This window comes from Adiantum capillus-veneris, chromosome 8 (assembly GCF_014529385.1).
Source record: "Adiantum capillus-veneris isolate H3 chromosome 8, ASM1452938v2, whole genome shotgun sequence".
NCBI lineage: Eukaryota > Viridiplantae > Streptophyta > Polypodiopsida > Polypodiales > Pteridaceae > Adiantum > Adiantum capillus-veneris.
The window spans coordinates 99,342,012-99,366,370 of record NC_140938.1 but is presented as its reverse complement, the minus strand read 5'-3'; the positions used below and the strand labels follow the sequence as shown (position 1 = coordinate 99,366,370).

The 24,359-nt window shown below is 42.2% G+C and overlaps 1 pseudogene; it reads right to left on the bottom strand.

The window, feature by feature from the left end:
- Positions 1–5,188: 5,188 nt before the first annotated feature.
- Positions 5,189–7,026, bottom strand: LOC147452631 (uncharacterized; annotated as a pseudogene).
- Positions 7,027–24,359: the final 17,333 nt, after the last annotated feature.

The window sequence follows — 24,359 nt, the reverse complement described above, 5'->3', positions numbered from 1 at the left end:
GGGACCTTAGAATTTCCAATATATTCAATGAGTAAAGTATCCTTTGTTTCTTCCAAATTAAATGGTGCAAGGATATACTGCTATGTTGTTCTTGGGCTCTAATTCACAATAGGACGTCTGCTCTCTATTTTTGTACGTGTAATGGTTCCTTCCTTTCACTTTGGAGGTTGTTGTGGGTAGAGAAGTGTTTGCTCTGTAATGGTACCTTCCTTTCACTTGGGAGGTTGTTGTGGGTAGGGAAGTCTTCAGCTGATGGTTTAGGGTTCAAGGCACAAGGCCTCATCGTCAATGAACAAACAATAATCCAACCAAAATTCCAAATCTCTCTAAACCTCAATTTAGCCAGAGCAGGTGATGACTAGGTGTGAAAAAGTCAGGAACCTTGGTATTCAAAGCCATTGTAATTTCCCACTTCTAGCTAAAAAATAAATACCGCAAGGGGCGCTGGACTTTCGAGCAAACTAGGTGTTGAGCAAGGAAACGAGTTTAAAGTATGTGTGTGTGTGAATAAGTCTAGGTATTAATTGAATGAATTACCGCTTTATGAGACCATAGATGGGTTTTATGGTTCCATCAACAAAATTTGAATTCTTTTCTACAAGTCTGACATGGAGAATGATGCAAAATCTCCAAGGAATTTGGATGCTAATCCAACCACATCATCTACAACAACGGAAGCAATGATCATGGCTTACTTGATCTCGTTACAAGAAACCGTCAACAAACAAGGTGAAGAGTTGCACGCACTTGCAATGGAGAATGGTACTTTAAGAGTTCTCGTTGTGGAGAATGAGCACCTCAAGAAGGTTCTTGAAATGCAAACAACACGCTTGATGCATCTTGAGAATGAAGTTCAAGAATGTAAACGCTCTCTTGTTGACATGAATGTATTGAAAGAGCGCTTGCCGGTTGCTACATTCCTCACTATGACTCCAACTTTTATGCTTGCTTGAATATGGATAGAGATCAGCCCTTTGTTGAACTAGAGGAAGACATTGCTCATTACAAGGATCAAGGTGAATTCATTGTTTTTGGAGACATGAATGCTCGCACAAATATGTTACAACACGATACACAACAAGTAGACATGCCGCATGTCTCAAGAAGAATGGATGACTCATACATGTATAATCGAAGTTCTAATGATGCAAAAGAAGTGGATCACTATGGAAAGTCACTTCTACATATGTGCAATAGTACCGGAATGCTCATTGCAAATGGTGTATCTCTATGGCAAGGCACCAATGACTTTACATGTAGAAAGCACAACGGTGCTAGCGTGATTGACTATATGTTGTTCTCGGAAGCCACTCTAGAATGCATACAAAGCTTTACACTTGGTGAATGGAATCCGGAATCGGATCATAGGATGTTATGTATTGACCTCAAGTGTGGTAAACGGCCCGAGCATGTAGCCTCCAATCATGATGTGAATCATTTGTACCTACGTCTAGACCTCAAACGAGCACTTATATATGTTAATATGGTGGACCAAATGTTAAGCATGATAGAGCATCAAGAGAGCCCAACATTAGAATGCAAGTGGAAAGTTTTCAAAGAAGTAATTTTCTCTTGTGCAAAGGAATGCTTTTCGGTGAAACACATGTCTTGCAAAAGGTCTAAGAAGGGTAGCACCAAGAAGAAATGGTTTGACATGGAATGTAGTCAAGCCCGAAAACACTTGCTAAGATTGGATGCAATCAAAGACAAGGAAGTTTACTTGGAATGTTCACACACATACAAAGCACTTGTTCAAAAGAAGAGGAGAAGGTGGGAAGTCGAAAAACAACTTCTTTTAGCACAAGAGAAAGCACATGCATGTGGCAAGTTTTGGCAAAATCTAAAAGGCAAGCGCGTTGAGAACTTTGGTGACTTGACTCTTGAGGATATGTATATGCATTGTAAGAACCTCTATGAGCAACCCAATGTTGATAAGATGGAGTGTTGTAGCTCCCTTCCGTTTATGTCTCCCTTCTTTACCATTGAAGATGTATGCCGTGCGCTTGAGAAACTTGCTACTCGCAAGGCAGGTGACCTTCAAGGTGTCAAGGCTGAAATGATTAAATGGACAATCAAGAAAACACGATATTGGATATGCGATATGTTTCACCTTGCACTTCAGTATGGCATGCCTCATGATTGGAGTGCAAATTGGATCAAACCTTCGCACAAAGGAGGAGATGTAAACAATGTGAACAACTATCACACTATAATGGTTGGTTCTTTGATGGTAAAGTTATTTGGATGTATCATGGAGATGAAGATAAGTGAATGGGCTGAAAAGAATGGCAAACGTGCACTTGGCCAAGCAGGTTTTCGAAAGCATCATAGCACTATTCATCACCTTGTCACTCTTCGAGTTCTTATGGAAGCGTCTCGATTGAAAGGAAAAAAGTTGTATTGTTGCTTTGTGGATTTCAAGAAAGCTTTTGACATGGTACCACGAGGAAATCTTTAGAGACGTATGCAAAGCCTTCAAGTGCCGAGAGAATTTATGCATGCAGTCTTTCGCATCTACCAAAAAGTGATATGTCGATTACGTATGGGAGATGGAATTTCAGAATTTTTTGCAAGCACTATTGGTGTCAAACAAGGATGCCCACTTTCCCCAACCCTCTTTGGGATACTCATTGATGAATTCAAATGCATGGTTCTTGACTTTATGCAGCAAGAAGGCATAGAAGAGGTTAAGATCGGAAATGCGGTGATCATGCTTTTGCTTTATGCCGATGATGTAGTGCTCTTGGCACATACCTTAGAAGATGCACAAAAGCTTATGAGTGTCTTGGAACGCTTTTGCCTACATAGCGGGCTGATCGTGAATGGATCCAAAACCAAGGTTATGCTTGTAAAGACCCTCAATGATGAAAATCCATGCATTGTATACAACAATGAGAAACTTGAAGTGGTAGATCACTTCAAGTACCTTGGCCTTGAGGTTCCATCCAATCATAAATGGAAGGATTGTGCAATGCATCGCTTGGAAGCCGGAAAGAGGGCCTATTATGCATTTGAGAACATGTGCAATGCAAGAGAGATCAAGTGTTGGGCTCTCAAAAAGTACCTCTTTGACACATTGGTGACACCGGTGCTTCTTTATGAAGTGGAGGTGTGGGGTGGAAGCATTAGGAAGTCTACTTGGAAAGAGTTTGAGAATGTCCAAAAGCGTTTTCTCACCAACTTTCTCCAAGTCAAGACACAAACACCCTACATGCTCTTACTTCTTGAGTCCGGATTGCTTCCCATTGAGGTCTTGGGCATGCAAAGGGTTGTGGAGTACATGCGTAAGACACAACGTAGCCCTTTGCATCGACTTCCTAGAATCGCATATGAAGCAAGTCAAATGGTTCAAAAGACATGCAAGAGCAAAATACTAAGTTCGGGGTGGATGCTTGATATCAAGAAATGGTTTGGAAGATGGGATGCATGTCACTTGGTCAAGGATGCGTCGATCGACTCCCAAGTTATTGAGGCCTTCTTACAACGCCAATGTATCATGGCTTGGGAGAAATCCGGAGGTTCTCGCTTCAGCCATTACACCACACACGTTGCCCCAAACTACAAATCTCTCTTCTTCTCGGAACGAGGTAACCGAACCCATTCCTACATCCTTGAGCCCATCCCGTTGAGTGCGATCCGCACCATTGCCTCCATTCGTCTTAGCTCCCATTCTCTACGTTGTGAGACAGGACGTTGGGGCACTGGCGAGGAGTGTCATCGACTTTGCACCTTATGCCCTCGTCAAGTGCGAGAGAGTGAGTACCACACACTACTTGAGTGCTCAGATTTTGACCACATTAGGTACTCTTTTACACATATATTCAGCCATGATCTCTCCCTACATACCTTCCTCTCCCAACCATGATGTGGACTCTCTATTGCGATGCTCATTTCAGCCATTTTTGAGCATCGAGAGTCACTTATGAACTCCACTCACACCACGTGACATGTTCATTTGGTCCCATAGGTCATATTTGACCTCCCAGGACGATAATAGAACTATCCATCTATCTATCTATCTATCTATCTATCTCTCTCTCTCTCTCTCTCTCTCTCTCTCTCTCTCTCTCTCTCTCTCTCTCTCTCTCTCTCTCTCTCTCTCTTCGTGGAAAAGAAGGTGGGAAAAAACTGTAACATAAAACTACACCGTAACGGCTGAAAATCGCCGAGGTAAAACCCTTGAAATATTATATCACAGCAAAACCCCAAGGGGACGAGCCTCAGCCAAAACAAAAAAGACATAGGATTAGGATTAAGGATCCACAATAGGAGCTTTTGGTAAGCGGTAGGAAGAACGAACATCCAAGAAGAGGATTAAAGTCTTCACCTGATGGTTCCCAGACCGAGGCACAAGGCCTCATCATCAAAATCCAACTGCGAATCAATTAAAAAATTGGAATTGTAAAACCAACATCCTCCCCCCCCCCCCCCCCCTCTCTCTCTCTCTCTCTCTCCCTTTCATTTCTCTCTCTATCTCTCCCATGCATACAATCTTCTATTTCAATATTGTCATGAGTATGAATGATGAGTCAGAGGGGGTAGCTACCATGAGACAACAGGTAGCTACCAGAAAGAAATAGATAGCTGCACATAGAGCTACCATGCAGATAAAGCTAGCTACCATGCTAATACCAGATAGCTACTAGTCATGAGTAGCTAGCTATCATGCTGAAAATAGATAGCTACCAGTAATAAGAAGCTTTCTACCATGCAGAAAATAGATAGCTATCAATCTTAAACAGGAAGCTACCATGCAAAAATAGATAGCTACCAGTCAAGAATAGGCAGCTACCATGCAAAAAACAGAGCTAACATTCATAAACAGGCAGCTACCCCAGAAATAGACATCTACCATACAACAAGATTTATAATGGTGGAATTTGCAAGGAGGAGACAACACAGTTGACTAAGCTTTAAAAATTTCAACTCAATTACAAATGACTTGAAGTACCGCATATCATTTCCCAACAAATCACAGATGCCAAGAAGTATGAGATATCCATTTTAGTATGAAGCCAGTTACAGATTCAAGAAGGCTGATATAAATAGGTCATTGTTACAAAAGGGGGTTATCAACTCCCATTGGCTGTTTACACAAGTACATAGGCCCAAACCTAAACTTGGTCTCTTACGAGGACGACTGAGTCTCTTTTCTCTATGACCAATATTTGATAACACATTGGGAAACCTAGTCCTTCTCATTTGATATCATGTGCATCCTGACATACTGATCAGGATCTTGCACACAGTTCCACCCCTTTAGCCACGACAAAAGAGTGTTTGTGAGGTAGCTAGGATCCTGTGATTCGTCATTCGGTTGAAATGTTGGTGGACATATCATGGTTGTATCACTGTTGAGAATATTTTTGTACCGTGTATCATCCACCATAAGAATCGATGACCCCCTCCAATCTGGTCTCCTTTTTAAGAGCTCCGATAATCCCTTTACAAAAATTGGTTTTGCTTTTCCTCCTTGCAGCTCTCTGATATCAGTAATTCTGAAAGGCAATTTGACGCAATCAGTTTGGTAGAATTTCTCTTTCCAAATTCTGGGGTGCATCCCGCTCATGCAACCCTTAAGTGTAATATTCATGTTTCTGTTAGTGCAGCTGGACCACATGCAAAGGTGGAAGATATCTGCACATTCACGAAGAAATTGAAGCACATCTGCCCTGATTATGCAAAAGGTGCCACGGTCCCTACCTCCCTTGAATACTTTTTGACAGAGAAAATCTTTGATTCTTGGAGGGATCTCTGGATTGGGGTATCTTCTCAAGAGAACCCCATTCATGTCTAATACCAGGACTTTCTGAGCACGACAGGTTGGAGGTGGCGTACCCTCCATTAGCGGAGCAGTCACAATGCTAATTGGGAAAGGCATTAGAACATCCTTCCACCTTTTTGTACAGGAACTTACATCTTGTTGTAACTCTGGTGAATGCACTTCTTTCGGAGGCTCTGGCTGCACATCTTGCTCCGGAGGGGAATCTTTTTGAGCATCACCGATAGGGACGAAGTCTAGAGGGGCCGTTGGGTGCACATGTGTGGATTCCCCGGCAGTAGTATCCTGTGATTCATCATCAGAGATTGTACTACTCTTCATGTCAGTGCCTTCCTTGCCATGAAAAATAGCCAAAGATTGTATCAGCAGGAGCAGCTCCTTTGGTGTTTTTGTTGTGTTGGAAAAACCTGTGCGTCGCAAAGTAGACAAGATCTTCAAAACCCCTTTCAATCCTTGGGGCATTACCCATTTCCACCTGTTTTATCCCAAGGGTTTGAGTTCCTCTAAAAAAACAGAACGCAAGAGTTAGAAAGTTGCAATATTAATTTTTTTATAGAGAAAATGGATCTCACCTCAATGAACAAGGCATCAAAAGACACAGGCACCACATCACAAGTCACATAAAAAAACACTTTGACAATGAAAGAGGAACTACAGGTTGATCCAAACGTTCTATTGTTACATTACAAAAGGATGCGGTACAAAGAAGGATAGTGGTTTGATACAAAAAGGATGGTACAACCAAAAAGGCTCATAGAAGGGTTGTCTATAAAGCATCACTCATGGACACTAGGTAGAGTCTAATCCAGGAATCTTTTTTCCCGTGTGTTTGCAACACCTTTTTTGAGGTTTTCTCTGCACCGGTGTCCCCATCCACAACCATAGAATCCTTCTCTTTAGCACTCTCTGACCCTTTGGCTGAATCCAACCTTTCATTCTGGTCTCCCCTTGCCCCCCCTGCAGGAGCAATAACTATTAATAAACACCCTCATCAAGCCATACAGATGCAAACATCTTAGAGACTACCAAGTTATACTTGAAGTCCCTTTGTGTTTTTTTGCATTTCTTACGGCTGCAAAAGCCTCCGCAATATAAGGGCTTTTTGAGGGAGATTTCTCTTGGTTCACCGGTATAGATGTCAAGGGTTTTCTAGGATACTGGCTCTTGAATAGCTCCACTTCTTCCCTGACAAGTGGCAATTCTGCAAGTATTTCATGTGCAATGGGGAGCACATCACCATCCATTAATTGGGTTTCCTCTATATCAGGTACATCTGTTTCTGAAACATCCCAAAAATAAACTCTAGGTGCATTGTAAAAAAGAATAATGAGTAACTTTGTACTAAACAAGTGCTTCAAAGGACCCAAGGAACTAATATTACCTTCTAGATTGCAATGTCTCTCTTCCTTATCGGAGAGAACACTGATCATAGCGCCCACTTTGACCTCTTTGGAGATCACTTCGGTGTTTAGATCACCCTTTTTAGCATCTGATCAATAGATAGGAAGCTTAAGCAACAATTATTGACAGAACCATACAAATATTGTACGAATGTCCCCAAAGAGAGGGTTACCAAAACTATCATCTGATTTGGTTGAAAGGACCTGCCCCTCACTTTTTCTCTTGGAGGTAGATTCTGCACAAGCATTAGGCAATTTAGGTTATGACAAGCTAACCATCAATGGATATAACCTTAAAGATTATGTCCCACCATGCTAGATACCATTGCATGAAAAAGGTAGCTATCCCCAGACTGGTAGCTACCACAATACTAGTGGGAAGCAACACTGTGCTGGGTGGCTCAAACCATAGTAGCTACAATTTAGCTAGTACAACATTGGTGCCTAAATATTGAATGTAAGACACATGATCATGGCAATAAAGTGGTAGTTACCCCCTACCATAGCTACCACCTTTAGAGTAGTTAGCACATAAGCCACTAGCCACCTAGCCACCTACTATCCAGCCAGCAACCAAGTCAGCACTTGTGACTAGGCAGGTCTGACTTGGGTGCGGTGGACCACCACCTACCATAGGTACTACCACCTTTGTAGAAGCTACCACATAATCACTAGCCACCTAGCCACATACTACCCAACCAGCTAGCAAGTCAGCATTTGTGACTAGGTAGTGTTGAAGGGTGGCTACCTATGACTAGGTAGTGCTGACTAGGTAGCCACCACTCAGCAATAGCTAATCACTAGCTACCTCTGAGTAGCTAGTGGTAGCTAGTCAGCACCTAGCCATCTACCACCCACCCAGCTGCCACCTTGCCAGCTAAGACCTTTCTAGATAATATCTAGTCTAGAACACCTATACATGGTACCACCTAGCCAACCACATTGCTACCACACGTACAAGAGGTACCACAGTTCTCTTGGAGGGAAACTGCCAGCCATTAAGAAATAGGCACCATAGCTACTATCTAACAAGGCAGCTACCCTTCATGTCACACTATTAGATGTCTGCCCCAGTAAGCACCACTTTGGAAGCTAGTACTTGTGGAGATGCAATTATAGGTAGACACCTTTGAGATCATGCTCATATGACACTACAAGTATGCACAGGCCTGAAGTTGTACTGGTAGTAGACTAATTATACCACAAACACAACTACCTCTATGTTAGGTGCCTACCCATATGTTACCTAGGAAGATGGTAATAACAATGCACATTCTCAGCCACATTCACAGATACCATATGTAAATGAGCAAAATGACCTGCTTACCAACTTTAAGCATCCAGGAGATGTGTCGCCCCCGCTGTCTACAAACATCAATTCCTTGATATAATTTGGGATGAGACGACCACAACTTGCAGCCAAGCATTTTCCCTCTCTGCCAGCAAGGTTGGCAAAACAATATATGTGGTAAGCATGTCTACAAGGGAGTATGAATATCCCCAACGCCTCTTTGTTGTACATGAGCAGGCCACATGCAATGCATCTATCAGGCACCTGCAATATCTCAGCATTAGGTGTTGGCACTTTCAGGGGTGGAACCTACAAATGAACCAGGCTTTTCCTACGTTGCATGGCGTTTACAAAATCGACAACGAGCATTCAGTATGGGGAGAATTTATTCATTCATCTCAATTTCCCTAGTAATCTCAAGTAACTCTGCACTGCAGTCATCATCCTCCACCTCAGCTTTCAAGGTCTCTAGCATCATTTTGAGCTTGAAGACCCGTGCCTTCTCCCTTTCCACATCAGCACTATTCGTTGCAGATGAGTGCAGCTCCCCCAATCAATGTTTGTCTTTAGCAAGCTACGTTGTCACATTGTTAATGATTGACATTGCCCCCTCATTTTTATGCATTACACGCTTCATGGTACTGCATTAATGCCTTTGCTTGGCTGAGTGCCACAGCCATTCCAACATCATCAAGTTCACGAAGAGACAAATTTCCACGCCTTGAAAATTTGGCCGCATTGTGCAAGCCAGAATCCCTGCTGGCATCCCCATCATATACATTTGTAACCATGGTCATGTGTCGCGAGCTCTGTGGTGCACTTACGGAGTGGAACGCTGCCCATCTCTGTTTCTTCAGCTGCAGCTTCCTAGATTCCATATTGGCTACAATGCTCTCAACAAAAGCTGCCCAATTCACAGTCCCTCTCAAATGTTCATACAGGAAACCCCTGGCAAATGCCTTTGTTACCTCCATACCATGGTTCCTAGGAGGCTCCTGGTACACCAAAGTGAACATGGAGTAGAATTTGCTCCAGAATTCCTTCTTAAAAAACCTGCATTTGACTTTGCTACCTCTCTTTGGCACCTCAGTAAACACTTGCATCCAGTCTTCATCTGAAAAATTCTCCTCATTGAGGAGCCTAGGATCCTGTCCAGCACAATTAAGCTTGTACACCTCATGGTCCTCTGCTTTTGTCATGAAAAACTGGCTCTTCCTCTCAAAGTTGACATGAGGAGGCTACCACCTAGACATTGGTGCAGGAGAAGCGGGGGTTCCGACGTTTTGGTCTGATCGGGAACGACGAGCTTGCCTCTCCTCTATAGCAGGTGTTTCATGAGTAGGATTTGGCCTTCTCTTCTTCAACCTGTGTGTGTCATGGTCCTCACCCTTAGAAGTAGAGGATGCAGCTCTTTTGTTTGGAGAAGCATGCACGAAGTGCCTGAGTGGTGTCTTCCTCACTGGCTTGCTCTCCTTTTGCCTGGCTTCTTGCTCGTGAGACCTGTGCCTGTGTGCCTTCCTTTCTTTCCCCACCTTCTCCTTGACGTGCTGTGGAGAGGACTGAGCCCGTTTAGCGCACAACAGTAGCTCCATGCCCCCAGCTCTCCGCTTCAATTCCCCCGCTCGCGGCTGTTACAAAGGGGCCCAAGCCACTCAAAGTCACTTTTTAAAAAAAGACACTAATATGTATATATTGAAAAAAAAACCCCATGTTCTCAAATTCGGTACTACAAGTGACCTCCACCACTTACAAACTTAGGTAGTAACATGAAGTGGCTAGCCCCCAAAAATCAAGAAGCTAGTGTACCACCTTAGCATGCATATACCCAACTGTAAAAGCATAACAACCCCAAGGAGTGATGAAGGTGGTTTTCAACTGATCCTCCAATGTGATACCTATTTGAAAGTAGCCCGAGTAGCCATCACACAGAGTGTAATTCTCATGACCAGCTACCTCATTTAGTATCTCATCCTGAAATGGAAGGGGAAAGTGATCTCTTTTTGTTTCCTCATTTAGTGGACGGTAATCCACACACACCCTTTACTTGTTGTTCTTCTTGGGAGTGACAACAACGGGAGAGACCCACTTCGAATTTTCCACTGGATAGATAAAACTACTGCTAGAATCTTTCTTACCTCCTTAAGTAAATACTGCTCCTTGATGACTCCTAGCCTTCATAGCTTTTGAGCTTTAGGTTTGGCCTCTGGCTTTAGCTCAATATTGTGTTGAGCATCATCTACTCCGCGCACGTCGGTGTAGTCTTTAGCAAAAAGCTTAGGAATTTTCCTTAACACACCTTTGAACTCCTCTCTTTCATCCTTTGTAAGTGTTGTAGACAACATACCTTCTAACATTCCTTCATCTTCCACATTTTGGTTCTCTTGGGAACCTACCTCCTCCAAACCTTGACAAGAGGTCTCTTGGTTGGTTGGCTTAAACCTTACCCCCATGACTTCAATGGAAGACTCCTCTTCAATAATGCTGCCGCTACTTTCTTCTTCTGAAGTGTTTCCGTCTCACTTTGAGGTGATTCTTCATGGAGCTCCTCTTGGCGTTGCTCCTTCATGTCAAAGAAAACCTTATTATGATTGTCATTCCTGCAAATTAATTTTCCAGTTTCCCAATCCTGCAAAGCTCGCATTTTCATTATCCATGGTTTTCCTAGGATAAATGGGTAACCATTTCCTTTGGTAGACATAACATAAAAATCCAGGCCTCCACAAAAACATTTTTGTAAATGCCTACGCACCTAACCTTGCTATTGTTTGCCATTCTCACTTTAATTTTAGGTGTTTCATGGATGTGCTTGCCTAGTCTTTGCATGAGTCCCTCTGTCATGATGCAAATTTGTGCACCCCCATCCACTAGACCTTTCCTAACCAATCTTCCTTTGACGTAACAGCCTAGCACCGGTGTAATGTCCTCATTCATTTCAGCTTGTGCAATTTTTACAACAGGCACACTCTCTTTCACCTTTCTCCTAGTGCTAACTGCCCTTGTTAAATCCCTCCTAACTTGTGGACATAATGCAAGAAATTGAGGCCATGAAATATCAGGACCCTTACCTCTCATGTCTTCCAACAAGTTGTACGGAGCCATACCATGTCCAAGAGGGAAGTCTTGCAGGTTGATACGACGTCGAGTCCTCTTGGTTTCCTTGGTCTCCTTTGCCTTCTTTTCTCTCCCATGGTCACTTTGTGACGTGACTCCTTCTTTATCCTTACCTTTTCCACGGCCATGCTTAATTCCATTTGCTTCCATGTCCACCTCATTGGAATTTGTCACCTCTACCACATGCACATTTGGACCTAGCAAAGATGGAACTCCTTCCACTCCTTGTGGAGGTGATCTTGCTCCATTTGGCCTTTGTAGAAGCTGTGGTTGTTGACTAGTTCCTTCACCTACATGCATCACTGGGTAATTCAAGTTAGGTCTCCCTGGCTCCCCACGGGGCCAGGGACAATTATACATCCCATGTCAAGACTCTCCGCAATTCCAACATTTCAAGACTCTCCTAGGTCGTGGTGGCCCTTGCTCTTCTGACTTCTTTGCTTGTCCCTTGGGACCTATAGCTTGTGCAAGGTGAATTGACAAGTTACTTAAGGATTCATTTAACTTTTCAATTACCTCTACTGTTACCTCCGGAACCTCTCCTCCTAGACACTTGAGTTTCCTATACTTCTCAACAACCCTAGTTTCAGCTGCATCAAAGGTAGCAAGTGCACCCGCCTCGGCTTTTATCTTGAGTGTGGGAAAGAGACTGGCTATGAACCTCTCCTTCTTTAGGAACTCTGCACCATCACCAGGGTTAGCAAAATTTCTCACCCATACAACCCAAAGACATAGAAACTCTTGTTTATACATGTAGTAGTCATTTAAGTCTTTTTGTTTGTGAGAAACAATGTCTTGCCATAGCTTTTGAGTGTTTTGGGGATCAAAGAAGTATCTCTTGAAATGATTCACAACTTTCGTGTAACTCCCTTTAACTTCCTCGAGCAAAGAGTCAAACCAAGTGTTAGCATATTTCCTAAGGACCACCTCAAAAATTTCTACATGTTCTTGATCAGTTACTATCCTCTTGATACGGCAAGACATCTTGATATTTGCTAGAAATAATTATGCATCCTCTCCGAGCTCTCCAAAGAAAAGAGGTTATCCAGACATTTGGTGCTGGGCCTCCATTGAATCAGTTTCAAAGTGACAACACATTTTTGTTTTTCTTTCTTAAAAAGATTTACACAATACTACTTTCTAAATTGTAATCTATTCTACAACAAAATAAAAATATTCATATCAAATGACCTATGATAATCAATAAGAGGCAGGATGATAGGGTTTGGTGATGTGATAATTTCTCCTACTCTTTGGGCACCAAACACGAACACCATACGTTGTTGAAAATGGATTTTTCTACTAATTTGTAATGTTTATTCTAATATGTGGAGTGAAATGGAAGGGGAAAACCTCTATTCCTGGGCCATTATCCATTGTCTATGCATGACCTAATGCTTTAAAAAAAACAAAAATATAGGCGTCCAAACTAAGTGCGTACCTAATGAGAGGCAAAATAAAAGGATTTACTGAAGCATTTATCTCGGCCAACCTAAGAGGACCGAAAATTCTATGAATTACACATTGAAATTGCAACTTAGTACTAACAATTATGTGTACCTTTTGCCTTGCAATGGGAATGAAAGGATCATACAAATTCTCGTGATTCATGCAAACTACTTGACTACGCTCAAGGTTGATCCTAGACAAAAATACACAAGCCCTCCTCAATGGGGGCACCAAAATTGAGGCGGTCTGGGGCGGGCAACAAGAGAGGCGACCTCTAAGCACCTCTCAAGGCTCCCATGCTACTCAATTAGGGTTGGGGACACCACAAGCACAACACAACAACAAATCCACAAACAAACCCAAACAAGATAGGGGAACCACCTAGTTATGATATGTGAACTAGGACTCAAGAAATATTTTTTCACAACCAAGAAGATGCACCACAAAAACATGTACAAGAAACCTCACACCAAAACACACACAAAATGGATTGGAGAGAGCTAGATCAAAGGGAAGAGAGAGAGGAATGGATCAAGATTGCGTAATACCTTATTTGTGACTTGAAAATGGAGATGGTTCGTTATGATGCTATCGTAGAGCTTGTACAAAACTCACTCAATCCTTAGTGAATGCTAAACATTGCCAACACACACATACACATTGTCTTAGGGTGTGGGAGACCTCTCACCACAATACCCTTTTACAATGGACACAAAATTGGCAATGAAAACACACTAAAACACTTTATAAAACAAGATCAAACGATAGAAACTCAAAATACACAAGCCACCTTGAATTCATTAAACCGTATCGCACAAGTGGAAGGACAAAGATTTGAACGTCGAATCACGCTTTTGATGCACCAAATCTCAATTTATTGATGATGGAGGAACATATATAATAGTGGGTTTGAGATTTTCAACTCACGCTCTCTCACTTGCAATGTGTAGCTTGACAGCTTCTCTCACACCAAAACTGAATCTCACAAACTGGTTGCTACGCCTAAGTCTCTCCTCACGCATAGAGTGTTGGGGTGCTATGTCAGATATTGGAGGTTGTTTTACAAGAAGGAGAGGGCCTATTTATAGGTTGGAAACCCCTCATTAAGATTATTATTGGAAATCCTAATTTACAACCTAACAAATTAGGATTATGATTTTTTTGAATATTAAAACATCGCGGGCCTTCTTTGTCTGCTTCAGTCATGGATGTGGGCTCAAAAAAGAGCATTATTGATGGTAGATAAGGTGAAAGAAAAGTTTTAAGTAAGGAGAGAGAGAGAGAGAGAGAGAGAGAGAGAGAGAGAGAGAGAGAGTATGCACATGTCTTGAGGTGAGGTGTCTTTTATGGTTAGGTCAATGGCTATTTTGTGTTAGTATGTTAGTGGTTAGTGTTAGTAATCACTAGAAAGTTAATGTTATATTTACAATGGGTAGAATGAGGTGGATGATTGAAGTAATATGGTTAAATGAAGTGAGGAAATCCTTGTGATGGTGAAGCTTAAAGAAGTTTTTGACTTACTTGTGTAGGTTCTCAAAATGACTAGCGATCCTCTTCTTTGTCTTCTCCTCTTTACGCCATCGCCACCAATGTTGATTATTGCGATGAAAATGGAAATTCGGTTGATGAGATCTCTTAATTTGCAGAGGTTAAGCATGGTTTACATACTAAATTTTATGTATATAGAGAGAGGTAAGATGGAATTGTACTTTGGAAGTAATAGAGAGAGGCATAGAGATGGTGTATTTACATGTAGAGCTCATATGAGAGGTATAGAAGTAAGAGGGGAGGTTAATGGTGAAGAAGGTGAGAGAAACCATGAAAGGTGCAGGTTTGAGTGAGGGATTGAGTGGAATGAGTGTGTGTGTGTGTGTGTGTGTGTGTGTGTGTGTGTGTGTGTGTGTGTGTGTGTGTATAGAAGTGTGGAAAGAGGTGAGAGAAGACTATGGGCTACTTGTGAGAAAAGTGGGGAGATTGGGGTCCACTCAGAAACTCCTAGCTCACCGGTGATTGCTCCAAAAATCACTAAACTTTTTGAGGTGATTATTCATCTCTTTGTCCACATTTTTTCTTTTGAGCGCCGCTTCAAATTCGGAGTGGACATGGATATAAAAAATCCCACCAAAATACATGTTTTTCTTCACAAAAAAGTCTTCAGTGGCCCCCCTTTTGTTGAATTTGCATATGGCTCCAAAGGTGAGGCCCTCCTTGCATGAGATCATAAACCAATTGATTCTTAGGGGTTTGAAAATATGCATAGTTGTGGATTATGCATAAATATAATACATGGATATGATGGGAAAAAACAGGCTAGTATATATAAACTATTCATGGAATCTAGAATAGTGTTAGCTATATATAGATATAAAATTGAAAAAAGAGATATATGGAAATATAAGGAATCAAATGAGGGGACCCTCATTTGTTTTTATTGAAGTATATTTATTTACAAGAGATAAGAAAACATACCTTTAGGAAATAGGAATTTAGTGAAAGGTAATGAATGATGGTGAAAGGTATTTTTGAAGTTTTTCCTTGGAGTGGATTCTTACCCAAAAATAAGAGAAGTTTGCATGAAATGATTTTTTATAGAATACATAGGTAAGAAAAATTATGGTAATGGTGAGTCAATGTACATAGCATACATAGAAAAATAACGCACATCTAGGTAGAAATATTTACATAAATACCAAAATAATTATGAAAATTCCCTATATTGAGGCCCTATGTACAATGAAATATATACACAGAAATGAGCCATAATATATTTTATTTTTTATTATATTTCATTTTTTGGCTCAACTAGCACAGTGACTAGCTAGCAGGGGGTTTTAAGAAGATATGGAAAAAGCCCCCTAACTCACACACGCCTATGTACAATGAAAAGGTAAGAATAGCCACAGTATTTAGGTGATTTTGGTAGGGTGAGGTAACTCACTATGGGAATTATGGAGAGCCGAAAAACGGCTATCACTAGTGTTGGGTTAACAACCTCCTTTACCCCACAATAATCAAGAAATAGTGAGATATGCACAGTCTGTAGAATACCTTGCAAATCAAAGAATGTTGCCACTAGATTCAATATAAGCCTTAGCTAGTGTTGGGTCAACAACCTCCTTTACCCTAAGATATTGATCAATAGTGAGATATACACAGTCGGTAGGAACCCTTGCAAAATCCAATGAATATTTCCACTAGCTTCATACTATGAAGAGAGAGTTGAAACCTGTGAGAGAGAACCTAAGATGAACTCCACAATTTGGAAAAGATGCAATTTCACTACTAAAGAGCTTCACAAACTTGCACAAGGACATAGAATGGCTAGGAAGGGGGGAGGGTTTGGCTAATGTAGCTGAGAGGTACCCTCCTAATTGATCACACCTTCTCCAAGTCACATTTTTTGATGTAGTATATCATATTTGCCAAAGAAGCATTGTAAAAGAGCCTGTGTAATTTTGATCCAAGAGCCATGTAGCTTTGAGCTGTAATATTTAATAGTTTACCCAAAGCCCAACTAAGTGGCCAATGGAGATTTTGAAAAGTTCTACGTACAAAGGTCAAAATCCTTAGTTTGAACATACATTGACACATTATGTTTTGGAGAAAGAATCTTTTGTGGTAGCTTGATCTTGTAATCCTTTTTTCTCATGATTTGGTAATCCAAATTCAATTTTGAAAGCTGTATTGTTTTCCTTGTCCCTTGCTCATTCAATAAAGTGGAATCATTTCAAGCTTTGTTGTGGTTTGCAAATATATGTTGATGGGTCTAATATTCAGTTTTGAGTGCTTTTTTTGTGAAATGTTGACCACAGGAGAGTGTTATTAGACCTTGGGGGCGACCTGTGTAAGTTGTTTTGTTGCAATTCTATGATTTGATACATGGTGGATTGGTATTTTGGCACCTTGTCAAATAACAACCAGTCTTTGTAGACTTGTCTCCATAGATCTAATAAAGCTTCCCTTAAAATTTCATTGCAATTTGAGTTTGTTTAGTCATTGAGATGGCATGATGACCTGTAGTGATGAGATAAGACATAGAAATTTGTTTTGATCTGGGAGTGATGGTTTGCTTCTTGTAGTTGATGTGCTTTCTTGTTATGTTCATTTATTGAGGAATGAGAACCTTAAAGAGTCTCCATGTCCCATCCGAGTCACTTCCCTGTGTACTGACATTAGTATGTTAATTCCAAATAGCTATGCTATAGACATCTATCGCAGTGACGTAACAATAAGAGGGCTATTCTAGGCTGCAAAGGGGGTACCCTATTTCTACTTGGTGAATTCTTTGGCCTGGAAAAGAGCCTATAAAATCATCATTAATACTTAGCTTTTAGTTTCAGCAACTGCATAGACTACCAGAAGACTATACATAGTATTATGCAGAGTGGTGCAACAAGCTCTCCATCACCATCTTTATAAGGGATTCTCTCCTGTTTTCATTGGGAAGAAGAAGAAGGGGAAATCTATTTCTCTCTCTCTCTCTCTCTCTCTCTCTCTCTCTCTCTCTCTCTCTCTCTCTCTCTCTCTCTCTCTCTCTCTCTTACTTACTATACTCTCTTCTCTTTTCACAATGTATGCACTCTACATCAACTTCATGGTGAAATCCTTTATGTGGTTCTCATCATCCCGATCTTGCGGCAAAGCAATATGCCTTATGAACATCAACAATCACTTCTTCATCATAGTAAGAAGCTTTAAACTCCATAGCCATCATCTTTTTCTCTCTCTACTTTGTTTCTAAGAGACTACACTCTCAATGGTTGCTTTTTTGTATACGTTGGCATGTATGGGCTTTCCAGATGTGTACAAGGATGCTCCATGCTTGTTTAACCATTTTTATCACATTGATATATGCAGACAATGTGTTTATGATCACGTAGGGACATAAATAGTGCTTTTTGTTTTACATCATGTAAGCGACGGGAACATTGGTTTTGACATATCTCGTAAACCACTACAAATTAGGTTGGACCCGTTGAACTAGAGATCAAACACATTATTTAAATATTTTTCTCTCTTGTGTGTCATGTGAAAATCCTGCATGGGTAATGAATGTTATCCACTATATTTAGTCAATATTTTGGATCCCAGGCTCCTTGGAGAACCACTAGTTAGATTCATTGGATGAAGAAATCCACTTAGGAAAATCCAAACCTTGATTAGAATTGCTGATAAATGCATTTAGATTATCAATATCACTACTTGAGTGCAATTTATTAACCATTATTTGACCAAGATTACGAAGGGGGGAGTACCATATGAAGTCATGATTTTGAGGAGTGGTCCATATATGTTTTATGGTTTGTTTTGGTAAATTGATTTCAAGTGGTTAATGTCCATAAACTTATGTATGGATTTATAAATAGTGAATTATAATCATAGGGGAAAATATGCATAAGGTGGCTTTCTTTTCGTGTCACGATTGTCTGCATGAGTCTCATATAGGTGAAATGATGTGATTAGGATGATAGTTCATGTTATGTTGTTGAGCTTAATGCATTATTTTGTGGTCAAATACTTTGCATGTCAAGCATGTGTTTAAAAATTAAAAAAAATTGGTTTTTGCATCTATGTAGAGTCACTGCATATGATTGACTAAAGTGATGACCTGTTTTGCATCATGATTGGATTGATGTGATGGTGTCATACAATGTGTGGAACCTCAAGGAGAGATGTGGATTTCTCATGTGCATACATGTACTACTGATAGTTGTTTTGTGGTCACGCTATCATGGAATAAGGAATAAAAAAAACATAATCATAGCCCAAAATAAACCAAGTGTGTATATAAAGATAGTGCTAATAACAATCAAAGTGCACCGCTCACTGTTGTTGTCCTGTCCCCACCCCTACGTTGCTGCACGTTGCCCCTCCCCTCGCTCGCTCCAGCCTCTCCCACTGTCCCCTTGCTCTTGTCCCCTTGCTCCAACCCATCCCCTCCCGCACTCATGCTCCATCCTCCTCGCTCCAACCCTACCCTCTACTGTGCTGCTCCCTTGCCTCCTCCCCCCCTCCCACTGCCCCTTCGGCTTGCTTTTATCCTGCCTGCCAATCCCCCCTTCATGCATTGTCTACCCCCTTGTTCTATTTGCTGGCTCCTCTCCCTTTGAAAGCATCTCTTGACTTGTTTTGAAGGGTTTGATCTCGTGACATTTCTTATCGGGGTTTCTTCAGAGGGTCCTCTCCTTTCATATTGAATTCCTACACAACAACAAACATCAATAGAGGCTCATGCTCCACCTCGGAGGGACTCTCAAGAAGCCCCCTCACCCGACCCTACAAAGCCCACCATCCAACTTTCTCTTTCACGATAGAGCAAGCAATACTCCCAGTAGAGGTGGAGTGCCTTCAAGCGTCCTTTATCATCTGCAAGATCATTAGCACCCGACCTAGGAGAGGAGAGGTGCGTGATCTCCTCTAGGCCCGCCTTTTAGGAAAGGTGGGCAAGATCCTTGACATGCAGTTTCTTGAGCATGGCTATTACCAGATAGAGTTTGAGACACCCAAGATCACATCCAAGGTCATTGCAATGAGCCCCTTGGCCATCAGAGCAGTTTGAGCTCATTTTCAATAGTGGTGCCATGGGTTTGACCCAGATACCGACGTTCTTATTGAGGAGGTAGACCTTCCCATCTTAGTCTTCTTCCCTGTCCTAAGGAGGGAGTACCTCCAGATCCTGTCTAAGATAGGCTCAGAGATTGGGACCGTCTTGTAGACACCTCGCATGGTAGCCTTTGTAGCTGCCAAGGTAGTAGGCATACCCATACTAGGTGTTCTCGTTCGGGACACCCACACCGTCCCAAAGGTCATTCTACTACCTTGGGTGAGTGGTGGTTGGCTCCACCAGAGCGTAGAGTATTTGGGCTTCCCAAACTAGTGCTTCATTTGTCAATAGATGGGGCATCTTACAAAGGCCTCTCCGTGGAGGAGGCCTTGACCTTCACCTCAGACTCATCAACCCTAGCCTCCTAGAGTTGGCCAACATCAATAGACAGAGTCACAGGGTACTCAGGAAAACTCACCCTCCAAGCTTGGGGCTCAAGCATAGGAGGGATGTCAAAAGGTTTGTGGTCAGTGTTGAGAGGGTCCACCACATGAGCATGGCCCTTTGGGTGGTCGCTAGGATCTAGGCCAATAGTAGTGGGTTTCCACAGTGAAGAGTTTTGACCCTATTTAGTAGGAAGAGACCCCAAATCCACCATCCACCTCAATATCACCTTTGAAAGCCCCTCCTCCCTCCAAATCCTCCTCTACCCCTCCCCCATGCCTCCATCCTCCTTCTTGCCTCCCCCCTTTCCCTCTGCCACTCCCCCCATCCCCCTCCTCCATCCCCTTCCACTAGCCCCCTTGTTTCCACATCTCTTCTCGGTTCTACCCCAAAGCGGGTTCATGGGGTAGGACCTTCCTCAGATTCTAGGAGATCTCTTGGAAGCACTTTTTCCATGAGTCACTTGGCGAGAGAGGGACAACCTTTCTTGAAAACCCCCCTCTTGGTGTAGGCATCTCCCTTTGCAGCAGTTTCTCGTGGACTCACAAGCTTTGACATTTGTTGTAGGTGGGACTTCTTCGTTTACAACTTCACACGATTTCTTGGTGATGCTTCACCAAACTTTGAGGCATCTTGTTTTAGAGTTTATGCATTGATCCTTATAGCTAGATGGACAGATTCCTTGGACACAGTGGCTGGCTTCTCTTTTCCCTTATGTAGCAAGGACCGGTCTGTGTGGAATATGGACTCTGTGATGGATTGGCTACAGGCACATGCCCTTGAGTTCTCTCACCACATGGGGAACTTGGGGGTTACAAACATATTACAGTGGCCTTTGGCCAAGTTCTCAGTGACACCTCCAGACTCGGCATGATGTAGCCACATTGTGGTATACTTCTTTACTGACACGCAGAGCCCACCATACTATGTAGACATACATGAGGACTCCTAGACAGAGGCGGTTGCTCTACGTACGACAAACACTTCCTGGGCCTGGGCTAGACAATCTTTTCAGTCACGCATATCTTAGGGATGCTTGAATGTGGATTATTCCCCATCCAAGATAGCCTCAAAGATAGCATGGCTAGATGTTGTTGTAGCATTGGTTCTTTCACGCTCTTATGAGTATCGTCTCATGGAACGTGTAGAGATTAGGTGGGCCGAGTTTCAACACCAGCGGGGTTGATTTTGTCAGGAGATTTAGTGATGCCTTGTGGGAAAAGACATTGACCTTCTTATGCTGCAAGAGCATCATATTTGTGAGAGCCACATTAGACGATGTGGTTAGCTTTTGCACAGTCGATATGAGACATTTTGGCCAGCTGCATTTGGACCTGGTAGTATCCAGGGAGGGGTATGTATGACTATTTTGGACTCTTGGCAGCATGCCATTGTATGTAGAGGTATTATTGTGCCTGGCAGGACTCCATAGATTACTATGCAGGTTTAGGGATTCCTCTTGGGTTTCTGGAACATCTATGCGTCCAATGTGGCGAGTGCACGTGCAGATTTTTGCTCTCACATTGTAGAGTCTCTGCCGCATGCAGAGAAATGGTGCATTGGGGGTGACTTGAAAATGCTAGAGGACCCCTTTGATAGGATTGAAGGTAGCCATGCTACTGTGCAGAAGGCTATGCTACAATAGCCATGCTACTGTGAAGAAGGCTATGTTGGCAGCTTGGGAGATGCTATGTATTACTTTGAGGCTTTTAGATGATTGGTAGCACTCGAACTTTGTGAGGCCCCCATACAGCTTGGCATTTTCTTGCTTCGATCGCAAAATTGAAGGAATGAATATATCTTGGATAGATCGCTTCCATGCCAATGACCACATTTGTGACTTGGTTGGGTCAATTTGCATTTTGGTTGGACACCTTTTTTGGACCATGCACCAGTGCTCCTCATTGTGACAGATAGACAGAGGAGGGGGAGCACAAAGCTACACATCCCTGAGAGGATCTTGTTGGACTCAGAGCTCAGAGAGCAAGTGGTGACTCTTTGTAAAAAGGGCTTGGACACATAGGACTCCCCTGTTGAGAGAGTGGCATCTGGACTTGCTTAGCTTAGTCGCTTCTTTCTCCAAGAGTCTATGGCTTGCTTGGCTACAATGAGGGAGGAGAAGAAGCATATTTGGTGGGGCATTTCCTCCTTGCAGAGGATGCAAGAGCGGTACCAGATAGTCCTTGGTTGGAAAATAAATCGTAGCAAGCTCATAGGATCTAGCCATCATAAGGAGAGATGCCATGAGTTTTCTTTTCATTGACATGCATCTCAATGGACCCAGGTGGGTGAGAGAGTGATTGGGGTGTTCTTTCAAATAGTGGGACCCCATCATGTGCACACCCGTGTCATCCGGTTGAGGAGACCCAACATGGCAGTTGCTTCAAAGCCAAAGGATATGCCTATAGTTGCTACTGACTTTTACTGTGACATGTTGTTAGCAAAGCCACAGTTAGAGCGTCAAGATGCATGCAGAAAGAAGTTTTGGGAACATATTCCTATCTTATGACTGAGGAGATGCACTAGAGGCTTGAGCTACATCTTCAGCTAGAGGAGCTCCATGAGGCCCTCAGAGCACTCCCCGGAGGTAGTTGTTTCAATGAGGATGTCTTAATCCCCATTTTTTTCTTGGAGTATTGGGACTTGCTTGGATTAGACCTTTAGAGTGTTTTTTAGTACATCTTTCACACAAGAGAGATGCCTGAGAGCATGACAGAGGTCTTGATCTACCTCATTCCCAAGGAGGGTGCCTCCTTGGATGAGATTTGGCAGTGGTGGCCCATCACCATCCTCAACTCTGCCACCCACGAAGATCATCTATATATTCAAAATCAAAGACAAGGGTTTAGGAGATCTACCAACCTACCTATTTAGGGATTGTTATAACAATAACTTTGTTATGATTACTCCTGAGGAGGAGGAACAAACCAAATACTAAGGGTGCTCCATAAGGGATTGGATATTAGTCCAATGATCAAAAACTATTCCAAGAGATAAACTCCGCAAGAGAACTTTTGAGAGTAATGTTAAGAACCCAAAAACTACCTCATCACAAAGAAAAACGGGTGACACTAAAGCCAGTCCAAGGCTGCATGAGTCACTATTTCCAACAGACTGGTTTGAAGGACTCGGAATGAGACCAACTGCTAGGAGACCAGGAGTTGAACCAAATAGACGTGTCAGACCAGCTGATTTTTAGAAATGGATCAAAAAATATAGTGGATTTGGGGATCCATATGACCACTTAGAAAGCTTTAAGCAAGTGCTAAGAGCAGAACGCATATTTGATTTCCATACTCATTTCAAGGGATTTGGAATGACATTAGAAGGGAAAGCACTGACATGGTTCCAAAACATTCCACCAAGGTCAGTCATGGACCTAAATACATTAGCTCAAGGATTTGTAGCTGCATGTTCCAAAACATTCCACCAAGGTCAGTCATGGACCTAAATACATTAGCTCAAGGATTTGTAGCTGCATGTTCCAAAACGGGGATCAAACATAATACGGTGGCTCAAATCTATAGCTTCAAATAGAAACAAGGTGAGTCTCTTAGGGATTGTACAACTAGAATGAAGCAATACATTGCAAGATGCCCAGATCTAGAGGTACCTACAGAAGAAGACTAGTATCATTGTTTCTAGAGGGACTGCTAAAGAAAGAACTTCATGCTATATTGTATAGAAAGAAGCATATGACCCTAGAAGAGTGTGTGTCAGATGCTATTGACTTAGGAGACAATTGTGATATTTTCAATAAAGAAGATGTCCCTAAGGATAACCAAAGCGAGAAAACAGCATCCACCAAACCAACACAAGTGGGGATAGCTGTTGCAGCACCGCTTACAGCCATAGAAGACATGCTCAAAAGGATGAAAGAAATGATGAATAACATGCAAAAATCACCTATGAGGGGACCACGACAAGGGATACCTCAACATGGACAACCAATTAGACCGTAGAAATGGTGTGCAATTGAGGGTAAGTGGACCAACCATGAGACCAATGAGTGTTATTACTGATTAAAGTATGATGGGAATGTTCAATACGTGCCTATGAGAGGACAACCCATGTACAGATATCATCCTAATATGGCCCTAGCTCAAAGACCAACAATGGGTATATAAAGAACTCAACCCGTGTTGGGTCAACAACCTCCATATCCTGGACATAATGTTGTGCCTATAAAGTACATGCATTTAGAGGGAGTCATAGATGAACAAGCACTAGTGCCTATTACACTCTATGCTGAGACTAGTCCATATACATTAATGGTAGAAGGAGATTGGTATAATTCACATCCACCACCAACAGAAGAACGTGTGACTTATACTACAC